This window comes from Rana temporaria, chromosome 4, assembly GCF_905171775.1.
Source record: "Rana temporaria chromosome 4, aRanTem1.1, whole genome shotgun sequence".
Classification (NCBI taxonomy): Eukaryota; Metazoa; Chordata; class Amphibia; order Anura; family Ranidae; genus Rana; species Rana temporaria.
Window position 1 is genome coordinate 233,227,481 of NC_053492.1, and position 16,586 is coordinate 233,244,066.

A 16,586-nucleotide genomic window follows, 5' to 3' on the forward strand; every position below is an offset into this window, starting at 1 on the left:
ACGGGGATGAGGCTGGTTCCACTGGTAGGTATATATGTCTTCCTATGCTGACTGGCGTCTGCGGTGCTTCGCGTGCGGCTTCCCGGATTGGCTTATCCCCTCTGGGGGCATGGTCGTGTCACGGGAGCGCGACGTCTTCGGCACATGCGTGGTAAACGCCTCGATGCCGTCAGCGGCCATCTTGGTGCACCCTGGAAGCCCATCTGTAGGAACTGGGTGCTTTCATTATGACAGCAGCTCTCATTTAGGGTGCACCTCTTACAGGGGAACATTCTCCTTCCCCTCATATGATGCATGTATTCCCTTATGGAGCCAGCCCAAAAATATTAGAAGCAGGCTGGATTTGTGTATTATATATATGTATATATACATTTATATCAAAGGGAAGGAGTTAGCTTATATCAAGTATATTCGGATGATTTTCTGTTAATTCAGTAAGATGCATGTATATGTAGAGGGATGTGTGCATTCCCACTTTCCTTTAAAAAAATATATATATATATGAATAAATAAAGTATAACAGATATATATGTGGATAGGTACATAGATGCATGTGTGTGTATATATGTAAATGTATGTATGTCTATATATTTATGGAAATAAAAAAACTCAAAGAATTATTCTAACTGATGTCCCCCTCCGACAGCTGTTCCTCGCAGTCTAATAATTAAAAAGATCCTCAGCATTCCATTAGATAGGTGGCTGCAACTACCAGGTAAGTTTAAATAAAAAAAGCATTTGGGCACCCTGTATGGGGAAAAGACAGTCTCCTGTCTTTCTTTTTTTTCAGCCCGCACCATCAATCAATGATGGAGATGTGCAAGATGCAAGGTTCAGGGAGCGCAGTTTCTCAAAGAGAAAATTCTCTTCTGCTCACGCACCCCATAGCCGCAGACCCTCTCGGCATTCGGGTAAAAGACCTCCCTCTTCGCATTGTGCGCCCGCCCAAAACCCTGCTGGGCCCGTGGATGGAAACCTCTTCCAAAAAAAAAAAAGGGGGGAGTATGCAGTACTTGCTCTCTGTAAACAGCCAGGAAAAGGAGCCAAGAATCCCAGTGGTTCCATGAAAGCCCCGGCTCAGCCAACAGGCTGCAGATCGATTAGTGAGAAGTCAATGGCACAATGGAAGAACGATACTCTTCCTTATTTGAATTTTGGCGTTTAGGCATATAGCCGCAGTAAAAAAAAAAAGGGGGGACCGCTCACCTATAACAAATCCCGTGAGTTATATCCTCTAGCTGGCATAGTGGCAGCTGTTTTGTTTCCTCTCCATCGGTGGACATTTCTACCAATCAGGTAGCAGGGGATACGACACTGCCCTCAGAAACTTCATTCAGAAGTTACTGGATCAAGATTGAGGTTGACCCCAAAAAGTGTGGTCAAGCAGATAATGAGGCATGTATTCTGACAGCTACCGTGACTTTGTTTCCCATATGGCAAAGACGTGGTCTAATGATTTCAGCCCAGAAACAGGGCGTGGAGTCAGACGAAGTTGTCAGCACCCTGAAGGAACTGAAATTGAATTCAGGCTTTATGCCTGATACAGTAAGTTATTCCACACAGGCACTACTGCATGCAGTAACCACCAGGGAATGTTCAAAAAGGCAGGGGACTTCAAATTTACCCATCTAAAAGCGGTGAAACCGAAGGCTACATCTACTTCTCCAAAAAGTTAGAAGTCCTTTTAGCGTTTCGCCCACCCAAAACGGTCCAGGAGAGGGCCCATCTACTGGGTGGTACCTATAGCGGGGCTTTCATTCTAGTCTGGGTGAGAATCCTAGGAAGTTCAATGGATCACTTCTATAATCGTCAGCAGCCAGACCAGGGGATTTAAGCACAGCTCATTCTACTCACCAAAATCCAGAGGAAAGACAGGAATTTCTTGTCTGATTTATACAAGAATTGGGACATCAAAAAAAGTATCATTGGCTCCAGAAGCAAAGGGCTTTGGTGGGTCTTGTTGCCCAATCCCTTAGAGTGCCCTTTTAAAGTAATCAGGTAGCTGAATCGGAGTTGGAGTACGGTCGGTTCCGGATCTAAGTCAATGCATATTCCTCAGGTTGCAACATTGCAAGGTGTAATTCCTAAATACAGTAATCCTACCAGTTCGACCAAAGGATTAAGTGGTCTTTGTAGACCTCAATAACGGCCACCTACTCATCATTTTCCTCCTCGTCCCCAAAAGATTGGGGACCCTCATCCACAGCCTACCTTTCGGCACATCGCCAGCGCCAGAACCTTTACAAAGGGGCTAGTGACAATAGTGACTCTCTTCAGGAGAAGAGGTTACGTATCCTACGCTAATAAGGCGGAACACTATTGCCGCCTCATCACAATGAAGCATCCCAAACTCACCTATAGAAGGTGGTGTACACTTTAACTTTACGGTTGGTCAGTAAACTACCTCGATAAAAAAAAAAAAAAAAAAAGGAAAGAGGGTCAGTTTTGCCAGCGCGGAAAAAGTTTTTTTCTCAGAACCTTGTTCAGTACCCTTAAGGGGGTGACGTCTCCCTCTGTGGAGAAAATGCCTCTAATCATGGCCTAAATAAGGTGACAAGCAGAATCAAGTCAGCAAAGAATGTCCGAATCTCCTGGGGTTATTCTCCTCCTACATTTCAATAGTGCAGTGGGCACAGTAGCATCTCTGCATTTTTCAGCAGGTGACTTTCTCTCCATAACAGGAGTATTGAATTAAAATTCACGGAGGTCCGATTAGTAACATTTTCTTCCAGCCGAGGTCCGAATCGCAGTTTTGTGCAATTACTTTGATTCTTTACATCACAGCCCAGGGGTGCAGGCGCAACACACAATTCGTTTGAATGGGTTGCCGTGCCTGAGTTTTCTGCTGGGAAAAGGTCCTGGCATCTTTTTAAAAATGCAGCCGCATGGAAACTGCATGATGCGTTTGTACCATGCAATTTACATGTTCGGGAAATTGCACCTTGCATTTAAGAGTCAATGGTACCCCTACACGTTTTCTGTGCAGTACCTCATTTTGTGCGCAGCTGCTTGTCCCCTTCACATATCCCCCCACACAGTATTACCCCCCTTCATATATCCCCCCACACAGTATATCACATATCCCCCACACAGTATTGCCCCCTTTAACATATCACCCCACACAGTAATGCCCCCCCTTCACATATTCCCCCACACAGTATTGCCCCCTTTAACATATCACCCCACACAGTAATGCCCCCCTTCACATATCCCCCCACACAGTATTGCCCTATCACACATCCCCCCACACACAGAACTGCCCCCCCCACACAGCACTGCCCCCTACACACACACACAGCACTGCCCCCCCACCACACAGCACTGCCCCCACACACACAGCACTGCCCCCACACACACACAGCACTGCCCCCACACACACACAGCACTGCCCCCCCACACACAGCACTGCCCCCCCACACACAGCACTGTCCCCCTACAGCACTGTCCCCCACACACAGCACTGCCCCCCCACACACAGCACTGTCCCCCCACACACAGCACTGTCCCCCCACACACAACACTGCCCCCCCCACACAGCACTGCCCCCCCCACACAGCACTGTCCCCCTCACCCCATCCATCACATTTCCATATATTTTCCTCCCTTCCCTCTCCACTCCTACCTTTCACAGAGCGGAGAGCAGGAGGCGGGACAATCGTGAACTGAAGGCACAGCAGCACTGGGAGGGGCGCAGGAGCTGCTGGGTTGAATTTTCAGTGAACTGGTGATTGGCTGCTAGGACCGCTTCCTAGCAGCCAATCATATCCTGATTAACGTGACAGGCAGCTACCTCTCTGGTCTCGCCCCCAGTCCAGAATTGTCCCGCCTCCCGCCGTCCGCTCCTCTACTCTGCTAATGATAGCGGAGAAGGCTGGGACAAAGCGGCGACTAAATGGCGCGATCGCCGCGGTCCGTGAAGAGCAGCAGCTCGGGCCGGACTCGGACCGCGGGCCGCCATTTAGTGATGCCCGCTCTATAAGAAGGAAAGGAAATTCTTATCCCAGAAGTCTCTGATTATGATGAAAGACGAACCCTCACAACCTGTGGAGTCACTACAAGCTTGGTTGCACCTTTTTTTTTCACTCTTGCATCAGAGGACAAGATTGAGGTATCCACTTGAGGAAGTTGGTTGTTCCAGGACAAGTGGCAGTTCAATACGCAGAGCTAAAATTTTCTAACATTCTGCAGTCAGGTGCAGCTTACATAGTAATGTCTCGTCTAGGCTTTTTCTCTGAGAGGCGAATTCATCCCGCTATAATTGGTCAACAAGCCAGCCTTAACCTGTATACAGAGCCAAGAAAAGGACACACATAGCCAATCGTCGTCCAAGGAATTAACTCCGATAATACTCAGAGGCAGAAGGGGTTGTTCCAGCCTCAGAGCCTCTTATAGTCCAATTCTCCAGAATTACCTGGCAGATCACTCTTCAAGGAAATTTGCCAGTACCAGCAATTGGTCCTTATTACAAGTAGTCCTTCCAATGGGTCTACCCCCAATGAGGTAGTCCTCAGAATTTAAATCCAAATATCTCAAATATCAAGGCACCTCACTTCGTCACAAGGTACTCCAGTCCAGGGATTGGCGGGGTTGGGTGCCCCTTGTCCAGCTGGGCACCATCACCTAACAGAAAGACAAGTATCCATCTGGACAGTAGGTCCTTATTGGTCAAGTAGGCCCCAGTTCTCTATACTGTTCAAATTGTCCCTTGGCAATCCTTTCAGCACGCACAAACGTATGTCCCGGGAAGACCTCTTCCATCCACTTCCAGAGATCCTGGAGTTGGGCGTGCGGAAGTTAGGCAAAGAAAAGCAAGTATAATTAGGTTGCTCCGATGGAGTCTTGCAAAGGTTGCTTTAAGCCGATAAAACTTCCACCATTAATACCTACGGCAGGATTTGGTAGAAGGTTTTTAAATTTGCTGAAACTAGCTGTCTCAGTTCTGGGCATCCTGGTTAGATTTAACTCTGGGACTTAGCTCCCTGGAGGTTCAGGCCTCAGCCTTTTTAGCCTTGCCAGTCATCAGATGGGTTTGAAATCCACTGGTAGAGCATATTCTTTCTCAAAAAACAGTTCTTAGCTTAAGATCTCCGGGTGAATCACTACGTCCTAAAAAAAAAAAGAAAAAGAAAAACATTTTTTTGCCTTGGTTATTCGGTGCGGCTACAGCACCACCGCTCGCATAAGCACAAGATTGCTCTCTAGAAGACATTGCTTTCAAAGCAAATTCCTTTTTTTTTACTCACCATCATCGCTGACTGAAGAGTCTCAGGTACCCAGACCCAAAGAGAGATGGACTCCGGTATTACGTTCTTCCAAGCAGGGTGCTCCTCCGATAAATTTCAGCAGTTCGTGTCTAGAATTCCCTCTACAAACCACCTTGACCAGGAATGGGTGCTTCCAGCTTTTAGGGAAAGATTCAGCATCCTCGAAATTGCACAAGCTGGATATGTCAAGAACTCTCAGACATTGCAGTAGTCTGACACAAGACTTATCGTGATGTAGCGCTACCCCCTCAGGAGCCGCCGATTGATTTGGGATCTACTCTCTTCACTTGGCTCACCCCTATTTAACTGGCTCAAACCCTCCCTTGACACATCAGAAGTCTGGTGGGTGTATTGTGACCTCTGCTTGGCTGGGGTCACAATAGCAGGAATGCAACACGAAATGACAATGTAACAACAGTATTACCTGCTTTTATGGGTGGTCCCTCCAGACGAGAAGAATACACTTCACACAGTCAATATATTTAAACCAAAAGAATGAGTTTACTTAACGTAGACCAGAGAAAGAAACATAGGTTTAAATCACAAGCACACAACGATTATGCAATGACACAATATGACTCTGCAAGGGCCCTTGCGGGAATCAGTAAATAATGATAATGGAAAGATATAAACTAAAGGATGGTACCATTCAGTTAAACTAATGTAGGCAGTCTATGCTCGCGAGCTCCCTCTAACGGGCAATCCTGCAGAACAGCTAAAGAAACGTCTCGATACCCAAGTCCACGTTGCGGCCGGTGGTGCGCGTTAATTTTGTAATCCACAAGTGGCAAGTGGTAGGAGGAAGTTAATCAACAAAGTATTCTGAACGGCAACGTTGGTGAACTGATCGCTCGTCAGCGTAAGTCACTTCTGTATAACATCTATCAAGCTATAGGGCCTCTAAGTTTCAGCTAGAGGCCAGGCATGTGTCTCCGGCTTGTAGGGTGGCACTGAGTTAACTGTCAAAGAGGGAAGATTGGAGGTTGAGCATGTGCTCTCTCACCCGACAGGCCCGATCCGCCTGAGTTCTACTCGAAAAAGGTGCGTTGGTAGATCAGATAACTACTCCACAGCAAGGGGTCTCCGGCTTCAGGCACTCCACTGTTTCAGTCATCAGCTGGGTGGCCTCTCTGGTCTCCTGGAACACGAGCTGGGTATGGTGATCTTGCTTCCTTCTGGATGGCTGGTCTCTCGGAGGATTTAGGCCCAGGCTTCAGGCCTACAGCACGGCTGTGGGCAAGTGCCGTATTCTTAAAAGAAAGTTGCGGCGGCGTAGCGTAAATAGGCTGGCGTAAGCCCGCCTAATTCAAATAGTGAAGAGGTGGGCGTGTGTTATGTAAATTAGGCTTAACCCGACGTGATTGACGTTTTTCCCAGTGTGCATTGCTCCAAAGAACGCCACAAGGACGTCATTGGTTTCGACGTGAACGTAAATGACGTCCAGCCCCATTCACGGACGAATTACGCAAACGATGTAAAAAATGTAAAATTCGACGTGGGAACGACGGCCATTAACATTGGTACGCCGCACTTACGCCACCATATAGCAGGGGTAACTATACGCCGGGAAAAGCCTAACGTAAACGACGTAAATGTGCTGCGTCGGCCGGGCGCACGTTTGTGAATTTGCGTATCTTGCTGATTTACATATTTTGACGCGTAAAATCAGCATACACGCCCCTAGCGGTCAGCGGAAAAATGCAGTTATGATCCGACGGCGTAAGAGACTTACGCCGGTCGGATCTAATAGAAATCTATGCGTAACTGATTCTATGAATCAGGCGCATAGATACGACCGGCCGGACTCAGAGATACGCCGTCGTATCTTGTCTGTGAATCTACCCCCATATCTCCTGCTACTTGCAGTCCCACAATGCATAACTTCTTAAAGGTATCTTACATATTTACAAATGTGAATAAAGTTCCAGCGGGGATTCAGGCCTGTCATTAGACTCTGACAGGATGACCCCGCTACAGTGAGATCATCAGGCTTCCTCTTGGATTCCTAAACGATCTAGAAATATATAAATACGAAGGACAACTTTGGCAAGTTGGATCAGTTATCTCATTCGGTGGACATATCAAGCTAGTGGTCCTCCGGTTCCAGAAATCAATAAGTATTCACTCTACACAGTGAATAGCTTTTTCCTGGGCAACTGTAGCGCCTTTTTCCCCAGAAACTCTGTCAGGCGACAAAATGGTTGCCTTTTGCCTCATTCATGACCTTCTATGGTCTAATCCTGGTTGTACTTGCTTCCCACGACTTAAAAAAAATGATAATATAAAAAAAAAAATAGAGAAGCAAAGGGGCTTCTTGAGCTGTCTGATCTATAGTCGAATGTTAAAAAAAATTTTGGCAGCTACCCTCCCTGTAAGCGAGTTATTAACCATATGTATGCTGACATGGAAGGCACCAGGAAAATGGAAAATTGAATACTTACCTTTCCGTAATTTTCCTTTCCTGGTGCCTGTCCATGGCAGCATACGCCCTCCCTTGCCATAATCCTTTAAATGTTTGAGTCTAGTTACAAGAATGGTGTATGGGAGAGGCTGACACTCTTTTAAACAGTTATAATTGGTCCTGTGGGTTGGTTGAGGGCGGGGTTACCAACCATATGTATGCTACCATGGACAGGCACCAGGAAAGGAAAATTACGGAAAGGTAAGTATTCTATTTTCCGTTATTCACTATGGAATCTGCTCACTGCTGTCTTCTGTCTGCTGTGTGTACTAGAGGTATCGTAGGCCGGCCTGGGGTTCCCCTTTAGTCACAGAATCCCACACACACAAAAAGTTAGTGGGGAGTCTATTTAATCTGTACATATTGTTACCTATTGCTTTTGTTGTTTGCATAGTGTTCCTGACAGTTTTCTTTAAACTGTTTCAACCAAGTCCTGGTTACTTACACAGGTTCTGGCTGACTAATGTTAACCTGAATTTTACTTTTCTTCAAGTAAACTACAAGAAGAACTGTATTGTGTATTGTGTTGAGTTATTCCATTAATCACATTGCTAGGTGTGCCAGAAGGGCTGGAACAGTTCATTACGGTTGAAAGGCAGAGTAATGGACTGAACAAACAAAAGCAGCTCCCTCTGGGGTTTGCTACACTTGACATACAATTAAAGTATATTGTGTATTTTTGCATACAGTCCAGTGAGTTGTTGAAACATTTGTATTCTTATATATTTTCTATACACAAGAGAGGGGGTTGAGTCTAAAATCTGATTTTTTTTTTGGAGTTTTCCATGTTCATTTACTTTGTGGAGTTTTCCACAAAAATGGTAAGAACTCTACAAAGCTGATATAGAAGAACTAAAACCAATGCTGAAAATTAAGTTTCTGGTTTTCATCCACTTTTCTTCTCCAATGATGAAGTGTTGTCATGCTTTGTGTATGCAGTCATAACAATGGGGACTGTTGCTCCTGGAATACGAAACAACACGTAGAGTATTGTTAGAGTGTATGCAAGAGGACAGCACACACATCATAAGCATTACTTTTATTATATTTTCTGCTAATTAACTGTAAAGCCACAAAAACAATTGTAGTGGAAATAACAGTTCTATTTTTACACCAGGAAAAGGCAACAACGCTTTTTTTATTTTTATTTTACAAAAGATCTCTGTAGATTATTTTTTAATAAACTTTGAGCTACTTCACAAATATTTCTTCATTGGCTTTTCATGTGGATCTCTCTGTCTCTGTCTCTCTCTCTCTCTCTCTCTCTCTCTCTCTCTCTCTCTCTCACTCTCTCTCACTCTCTCTCTCTCTCTCTCTCTCTCTCTCTCTCTCTCTCTCTCTCTCTCTCTCTCTCTCACCAATATGTATTCTGCTACATATTCTTGATAAAAAAATAAAATAAAAATCCCAATAAGCGTATATTGATTGGTTTGAGTGGCAGGTATAGTGTCTACAAACTATGGTATGTATACACTGGAATATGTATTTATTTTTATACTAGAAATGGTGGTGATCAGCGACTTATGGTGGTACTGCGATAGTATGGCGGGCAATCTGAAACTAGCTGACACTTTGTGGAAATATGCACTGTCACTGTACTAATGACACTGGCTTGGAAGGGGTTAAACATCTAGGGCAGGGGTAGGCAACCTGTGGCACTCCAGCTATTTCAGAACTACGATTGTAACTGCCAAACTGCCAACCCCATCATGCCTCTGGGAGTAATCTTAACTGCCAACCTTGCAATTTCCTTAATGGGAAATGTAGTTCCACAACAGCTGGAGCGCCAAAGGTTGCCTACCCCTGATCTAGGGCAATCAGAGGGTTAAATGTGTGCCTAACCAGTGTTTATGTGTATACTGTGAAGTGATTTCACTAGGTGATGTCAGTTTTTATTCCCTTTGCAGGGAAACAAAAACCGGTGCATCCCAGCTGACAGGAAGGAGCTCTGTATTGTTTACATTGACAGAGCTCTGTCCTCTCTTCCTTCTCACCGATCAGCGGGTCAATCATAGGCAGGCACCCACTGATCGGCTTGTGTTGTGACTAATCACAGCACAGCCAGTGGCTCAGGTTCCCCCTACCCGGAAGTTCAGGATTACATACTAGATATGCGACCTGGCACAGGAGAGCCGCTCAGCCGCCATACTCCTACGTGTGGAGGTCAGCAAACGGTTAATAATGCTAGCTACAACATTTCACAGCTTAGGTACTCAATATTATACTCTGATGTCTATTGTCTCATCCAAGGACTTACTTAAAGGGGTTGTAAAGGAATTTTTTTTTTTTCATAATAAGCATCCATTACCTGCAGACATTCCTCTTTTCACTTCCTCATTGTTCGTTTTTGCTCAGAAGTTGCTCTATTTCTTCTCTGTTCACTTCCTGCTTCTCTGATTTTACTGACCACCGTGAAGGGAGGCTTTACTGCGGTGGTCAGTAACTTGCTCACCCCCTCCTGGGAACTACATCTGTGTGGCAGGACGCTCTCTATGTGTTAGAGACTTCAAGGAGGTGTGAATTACTGGGCGTGCCGCAATTCATACTGGGAAATGTAGTTCTTACATGAACGAGCTATGCAAACCAGGAAGTGAATGAGAGAACAGAAACTAGAATGCCGGAGGTGATATAGATGAAGGAATTTAATAGGTATTTACTATTTTTTTAACAGAATCATTACACTATTCTGTCTGTCTACCTTGCAGACATTAATTTTAGGCAAAACATTTTTTTGCTTTACAACTCCTTTAAGTCCTTAGATGAGATAACAGACTGACCAAATACCTGGCATTTTTATGACAACAGTGTCTTTCCTCCTCTCAGCACCATATACCTTAATCATTGCTTGTACACATTATGGAGTACCTTAAACCCTCTCATCCAAAAGTGTAAGCAGCTGTCATTTTTTTTTTCAGTTATAGCTAGCAAATTTCTCCCAACAGCTACCAAGAGTGGCCAAAGTAAAATTTCTTCAAAAATTAAAAAAACAATTCAAGGGGCAGTAAAACCGTACATGTTCAATTTTATTTTATTATCATTTCTAAAGGAGCCCCAGCAGAAAAGCCTGTGACTGGTGTAAGACTTCAGATAAATTCCTCTGTGCTCTGTGAGAGAGCAGCAGTCTATTGCCAGTGCAATTAAACCTCTGTTTTTAACGCACACTGTTAGACAGGTGAATTTGGTTGGTTGCTGATTGGTCGGTAAGTTTAAACCTGGATATTCTATGTTTTTGTATGTATATGCTCCCTTTCCAGTTCTCCTTATTGTATAGACCAGTCATAGGTAGGGGCAGTGACTTTTGTTTCTTGCACCCAGCACAAGCCTGAGACTAGCCCCTCCCCTCACTTCCCTATCAGGCGGAGTAATCTCCGCCCGACAGGCGCTTCCTAGTAAAGGCTGTTGTGACATCACTGAGAGGCTGGCCGGGAGACAGGATGGGAAACGAGCATGGAGTGCTGCCACCCGCCAGAGCTTTGAAATGGGAGTGCAATCAAGGAGGAGGAACCAAGCAGGGCATCATAACACAAGTAAGCAGATTTATTGGGGGGAGGGGGGTGACTGAGGGGAGTTTGCTTAATTAGCATTGGTTTTGGAAATATGCAGCAGAAATGGGGTTAATGCACTGTCACTGATGTATTAGTATAGATCCCATCATCTGTAGGCGCTGTAGCTTTTTACAGCGGGGGGGGGGGGGGGCGCAGTTTTTCATCTTCGCACTGGGCACCAGATGACCTTGTCCCGGCACTGGTTAAAGATCTTCTACGGCCCTGAATGGATTTTGAGGGGGACATCCACGCTATTTTTTGGGGGGTATTTTTTGCGCAGGGTTCCCCTTAGAGCAATTTTAAATTAAAAAAAAAGAAATTCTGTGATACAGTACTGTTATAAACAGTAGATGTGCTACTTTAAAGGCAAACTAAGGAATATTTCATTTTTATTGTTTCACTTTAAGCATTATTATACTCACTGCTCCTGAAAAAAATGTAGTTTTTAAAACTTTTTTTACATTGATGCTAAACCCCAAACACTTTTTATGGCAATAACTTGCATATAGATATCAAAAACTGAGAAACAATAAACCAAGTTCAATATATCTCCCTCAGCGCACACGGAAAAGATTGTTAATAGAAACAGTAAGCAGCTACTATAATAATACAAGACATGTCCAAAAATATGTCAAAAGTACAAATACTCAAACATTAGCAGCGCTAGTGCAAACAATAGCAAGAAATGGAGTCCACCGGTAAAGAAGATAAAAATGGTAATCCATTTAGATATTGTTACGCAGCAATCCTCTAAACGTTGGCTTCCCTTCGTCTTCCCTACCCGGGATCACTGCGGGAGCAGTGAGAGGTTAGACAGGAAAGCACGAATGTCTATTGTTACATGCCCTCGTTTTATTTATGTATTGTAAGTGTGTTTTCGTGAGATGGGCTGAGACGCTTTTCGTGAGACGCTTTTAAACAATAAATATGAGTTGTACTGGATTACGCTATGTATATTTTTTCTCTATTTTGCTTGCGATGAGCAACATCTAGATGGCAAGTACTTTGTCCGCTGACAGCATCTGTTGAGAGATAAGCGTACTATCCAGTATTATCTGGTAAGTGTATTACCTGAAGGGGGGGACATAAGCGGTGTGGTGACAGAGAGCTTACCCTGGAGTGTATCCAATCTTCCCTTTCTCTCTGATGGACTATTTTATACTCACCTTCTGCTTTTAATGGACTCACACAAATGTGCAATATCTAAGTGGATTACCATTTTTATCTTCTTTAACAGTGGACTTTATTCAAATATATTGTCTCCATTTCTTGCTATTGTTTGCACTAGCACTGCTAATGTTTGAGCATTAGTACTTTTGACATATTTTTGGAAATAACTTGCATAGAAGCCTTTAAAAGGAGCACCTATGATTTTTCATGTTCACGTCCCATAGACTTTAACATGTGCTCGCACACATTTTTTGCCTGTTTGCATTTTCTGCTGCGAACCAAACCGGGGCGTGTTCGGCTCATTCCTAGTGAGGAGTACAGAGACAAGAGTCTACATTTATTCAAAAGACATTGCCATATTTTAGCTCTCTGGTTGTCACCGGAGCTATTTTTTTGATTTTAAAGATACTGCTTTTTTGTTTCTGTGTTAATTGTTGCTTCACATGTATCAAACTGTGATGTTTGTACTCAGAAACCTTTTTTATTAAATAAGTGTTTTGCTACTAAGTAATACACTATGAAGTCTCCCTCTTCTCTTTTTTTATTTTGTTGCTAACTGTTTCCTAAAACACCCGGGGAGAGCTGCACATGTTAATCAGTCCACTGCTGAGGAGCTGGTCATCTCATCGCTGAGGAGTGATTTACAAGCACTGCTGCACCTGAAGTTCAGAACGCCAGATCCTGTCGGCTTGCATGAACCACAGCTCCCAGGTCGGGGATGACATGTCCATGAAACCGTCTCTCTGGTAAGAGGCTTATTTATCTGCACCTTCCACTGTTTTCACCCATATTACATGGATGTAGAGTTTTGTCTATACTGAAGCATACAGAAGCAAGCTGATCGTTTGGTGTCAGAAATTAGGAAGTTTCTTGGACTATATATGATTTTTTGTATTTGATTTCAACAGTTCACATTTAAATTTTTTTGGACTATTTTATATATATTTTTTTGTGTTTTTCTACACGGGAAATTTGACTGCAGACTTTGTGCTGGTTTAGTTTCACAGATGTGCACCTTTTTTTTTTCTGCACTTTTATGTTTGTGGGTTGCGCATTATTACTTTATTTATACATCCTTAGCTTGCTGAATATTCCAGCGAATTTCACTATTGCAGCACCTAATTGAAAACTTTTTTTCACCTCAAACTTTCACTTATTAATTTATTTATTTTTTTCTATTGGAACCCTATGGTATCCCAACTAGAATCATAATAATTTTTTGTTTAACACTCACCCTTGCATTTGTCAACACGTTTTTTTATTTATTTTTTAATATCTGATACCACTAAGGTGAAGCGCAAATCTACCTTGCTTTACAAGAGTGTCTTGCCTATAGTCAAGCATGGTGGTGGGAGTGTCATGGTCTGGGGTTGCATGAATGCTGTCAGCACTGAGAAGCTACAGTCCATTGAGGGAACCATGAATACCAACATGAACTGTGACATACTGAAGCAGAGCAAGATCCCTTCCCTTCAGGGCCGCAAGGCAGCATTCCAACATAATAACGACCCCAAACACACCTCCAAGATGACCACTGCCTTGCTAAAGAAGCTGAGGGTAAAGGTGATGTACTGACCAAGCATGTCTCCAGACCTAAACCCTATTGAGCATCTGTGGGGCATACCCAAACAAAAGGTGGAGGAGCGCAAGGTCTTTAACATCCACCAGCTCAGTGATGTTGTCATGGAGAAGTGGATAGCACGGGCAACATCACTAAAGCAAGGAAATGATGCACATACACTGCTGGCCCCCTTACAGTGCCATGGGAATATCTGCCTCTCCTTGCTGTCCCCCCAGACATGATGAAGAGTGGGGGGTGCTATTAACCAAATGTAATAAAAATTTGAAAATGTGTACGTGGATGCACTTTAGTCAATGGAAAGTGGTGTTTGGTGCACATTAATTTGAGTATTCACTACACACACTCCATGGATACACTATAATATACTGGTTCAAGCGATACTGCGTCAAACATGCTGTAATATACAGAGGTAAACTTGCAGTAACGCAATGAAATATACAGCGTTAAACTTGCAGGAACACACAGAACTGTATGGCGTTAAACTTTCAGTAACGCAATGAAATATACAGCGTTAAACTTGCAGGAACACACAGAACTGTATGGCGTTAAACTTTCAGTAACGCAATGAAATATACAGCGTTAAACTTGCAGTAATGCAATTAAAAATACAGCATTAAACTTGCAGTAACGCAATGAAATATACAGCGCTAAACTTACAGGAACACACAGAACTATATGGCATTAAACTTGCAATAATGCAATGAAATATACAGCATTAAACTTGCAGTAATGCAATGAAATATTCAGCGTTAAACTTGTACTAACGCACAGAACAATATGGTACTAAACTTGCAGTAATGCAATGAAATATACGGCATAAAACTTGCAGTAACACATAGAACTATATGATGTTAAACTTGCAGTAACACACATAACTATGTAGCGTTACACTTCCAGTAAAGCAATGAAATATACTGTGTTAAACGGTCACTACACTCACTCTGACTGAGCTATCCCTACATTCACACTAATGTAGAGATGAATGGTTGTACTACACTCACACTGAACTATCTCTATATGCACACTAAACTGACTTTCTACAATGACAATAGAATCAGAATAGCACACTAACTGTCTAATAGCACTGAACAGAGCCCTGTTCTATCTCTCTCCACACCGCTATCACACTACAAATGGCCGCTATGGAAAGAATACTTTTATAGTGTGGGGCAGAATTAAGAGCAATGAGCCATGATTGGATACAGTCATCATGACAGCATCCAATCATGGCTCTGACAGTGCTCTGTGCCCTGATTGGGCAAAGCTTTCAGCCAATCAGGGCATTCAATGCACTGTGCATTGTGGTCGTTTGGCGGGAAGAACAAACCGCCGAACAACCCTATAATTCGGTTGTTCGGAGAACGTCCAAATGGCCAAAGTTCGTCCCAAACTCAAACTCGGTCCAAACAGTTCACCTATCCCTATATATATTTATATATATATGTATATATACCAGTTATCATTTGGTAGCAAAATCTGCAAGTCATTAAAGAGGATACAAGTATAAAAACCACTAGCTGTTACCAAGTATTTGACATGCCATCCAATAAGAAAGGTGGTTCTTTTGCCAACTGATCAAGGCATACCAAGAAACACTGGAATCACACCAAATTGTCAGGACCTGCAGAAAAAAATTATAATTGGGGGCATATTAGGACCATTATTGATGAATCTATACAAAAATATACATAATTCAAAAATATATAATCTGATAAATATATAAAATCTTATGCATCTTCAAGTTTAATAAATAAAAAGCTTTTTTGCCAAGCTGTTACAAGCAGTACAGTTGAATTCTTCAAAATATACTTTTGTAGCATTAATTTTATGCTAGTGATTAACCTCCCTGCAGTGCTCCACACCAGCTGGCATCACGTCCGTGTATATTCTGGGACTGCAACCAATAAGAAATTACAATAATCAATTTGCCAGACACACAGTAGTAAAGTAATTAGTGCTTTTTAGATTCAGAATGCATAATGTTCAGGTGCAAATCGAGATCTCCTTCATTAAAATTTGTTCTGACATCTCTGTCAAAAAACATTTCAACTTAGAATACAGTATTGCATTGTAGATTTTTTTTTCAGCTTTGTTTGTCTTTTTCAAGCAAAAAAATACATTATTAACATTTCAAGTGTGTTTACTTGGAAACTGCATGAAAATGTTGATGTTAGTTGATAAATACAGTTCAAGAAATGAAAAAGCTTGTTAGGTTTGGAAGGCCAGATAAGAATGGATGGGTACTAAATTGGTTATAAACCCTGGGATGGGCTGTAGACCTTTGAAGACGGCCAAACATTAAAGTCACTGCAAAGCTTATTTTTTGCACATTAAAATAACAAACATTTTATACTTACCTGCTCCGAGTGCCCCCATAGCAAGCCAGCTGCTGAAAAAGTACTGCTCCAAAACTAGGCTGCGTGCATCCATAGATACACAAAGCATGAATCAGCCACGCCCCCTGCTCCCTCACAAAATTTGACTGACAGCAGCAGCAGGATCCTATAGCTCATGCTGCTCTTAGAGACTCCTATGAATGCAGAAAGAGAATAGCAGTACTGTTG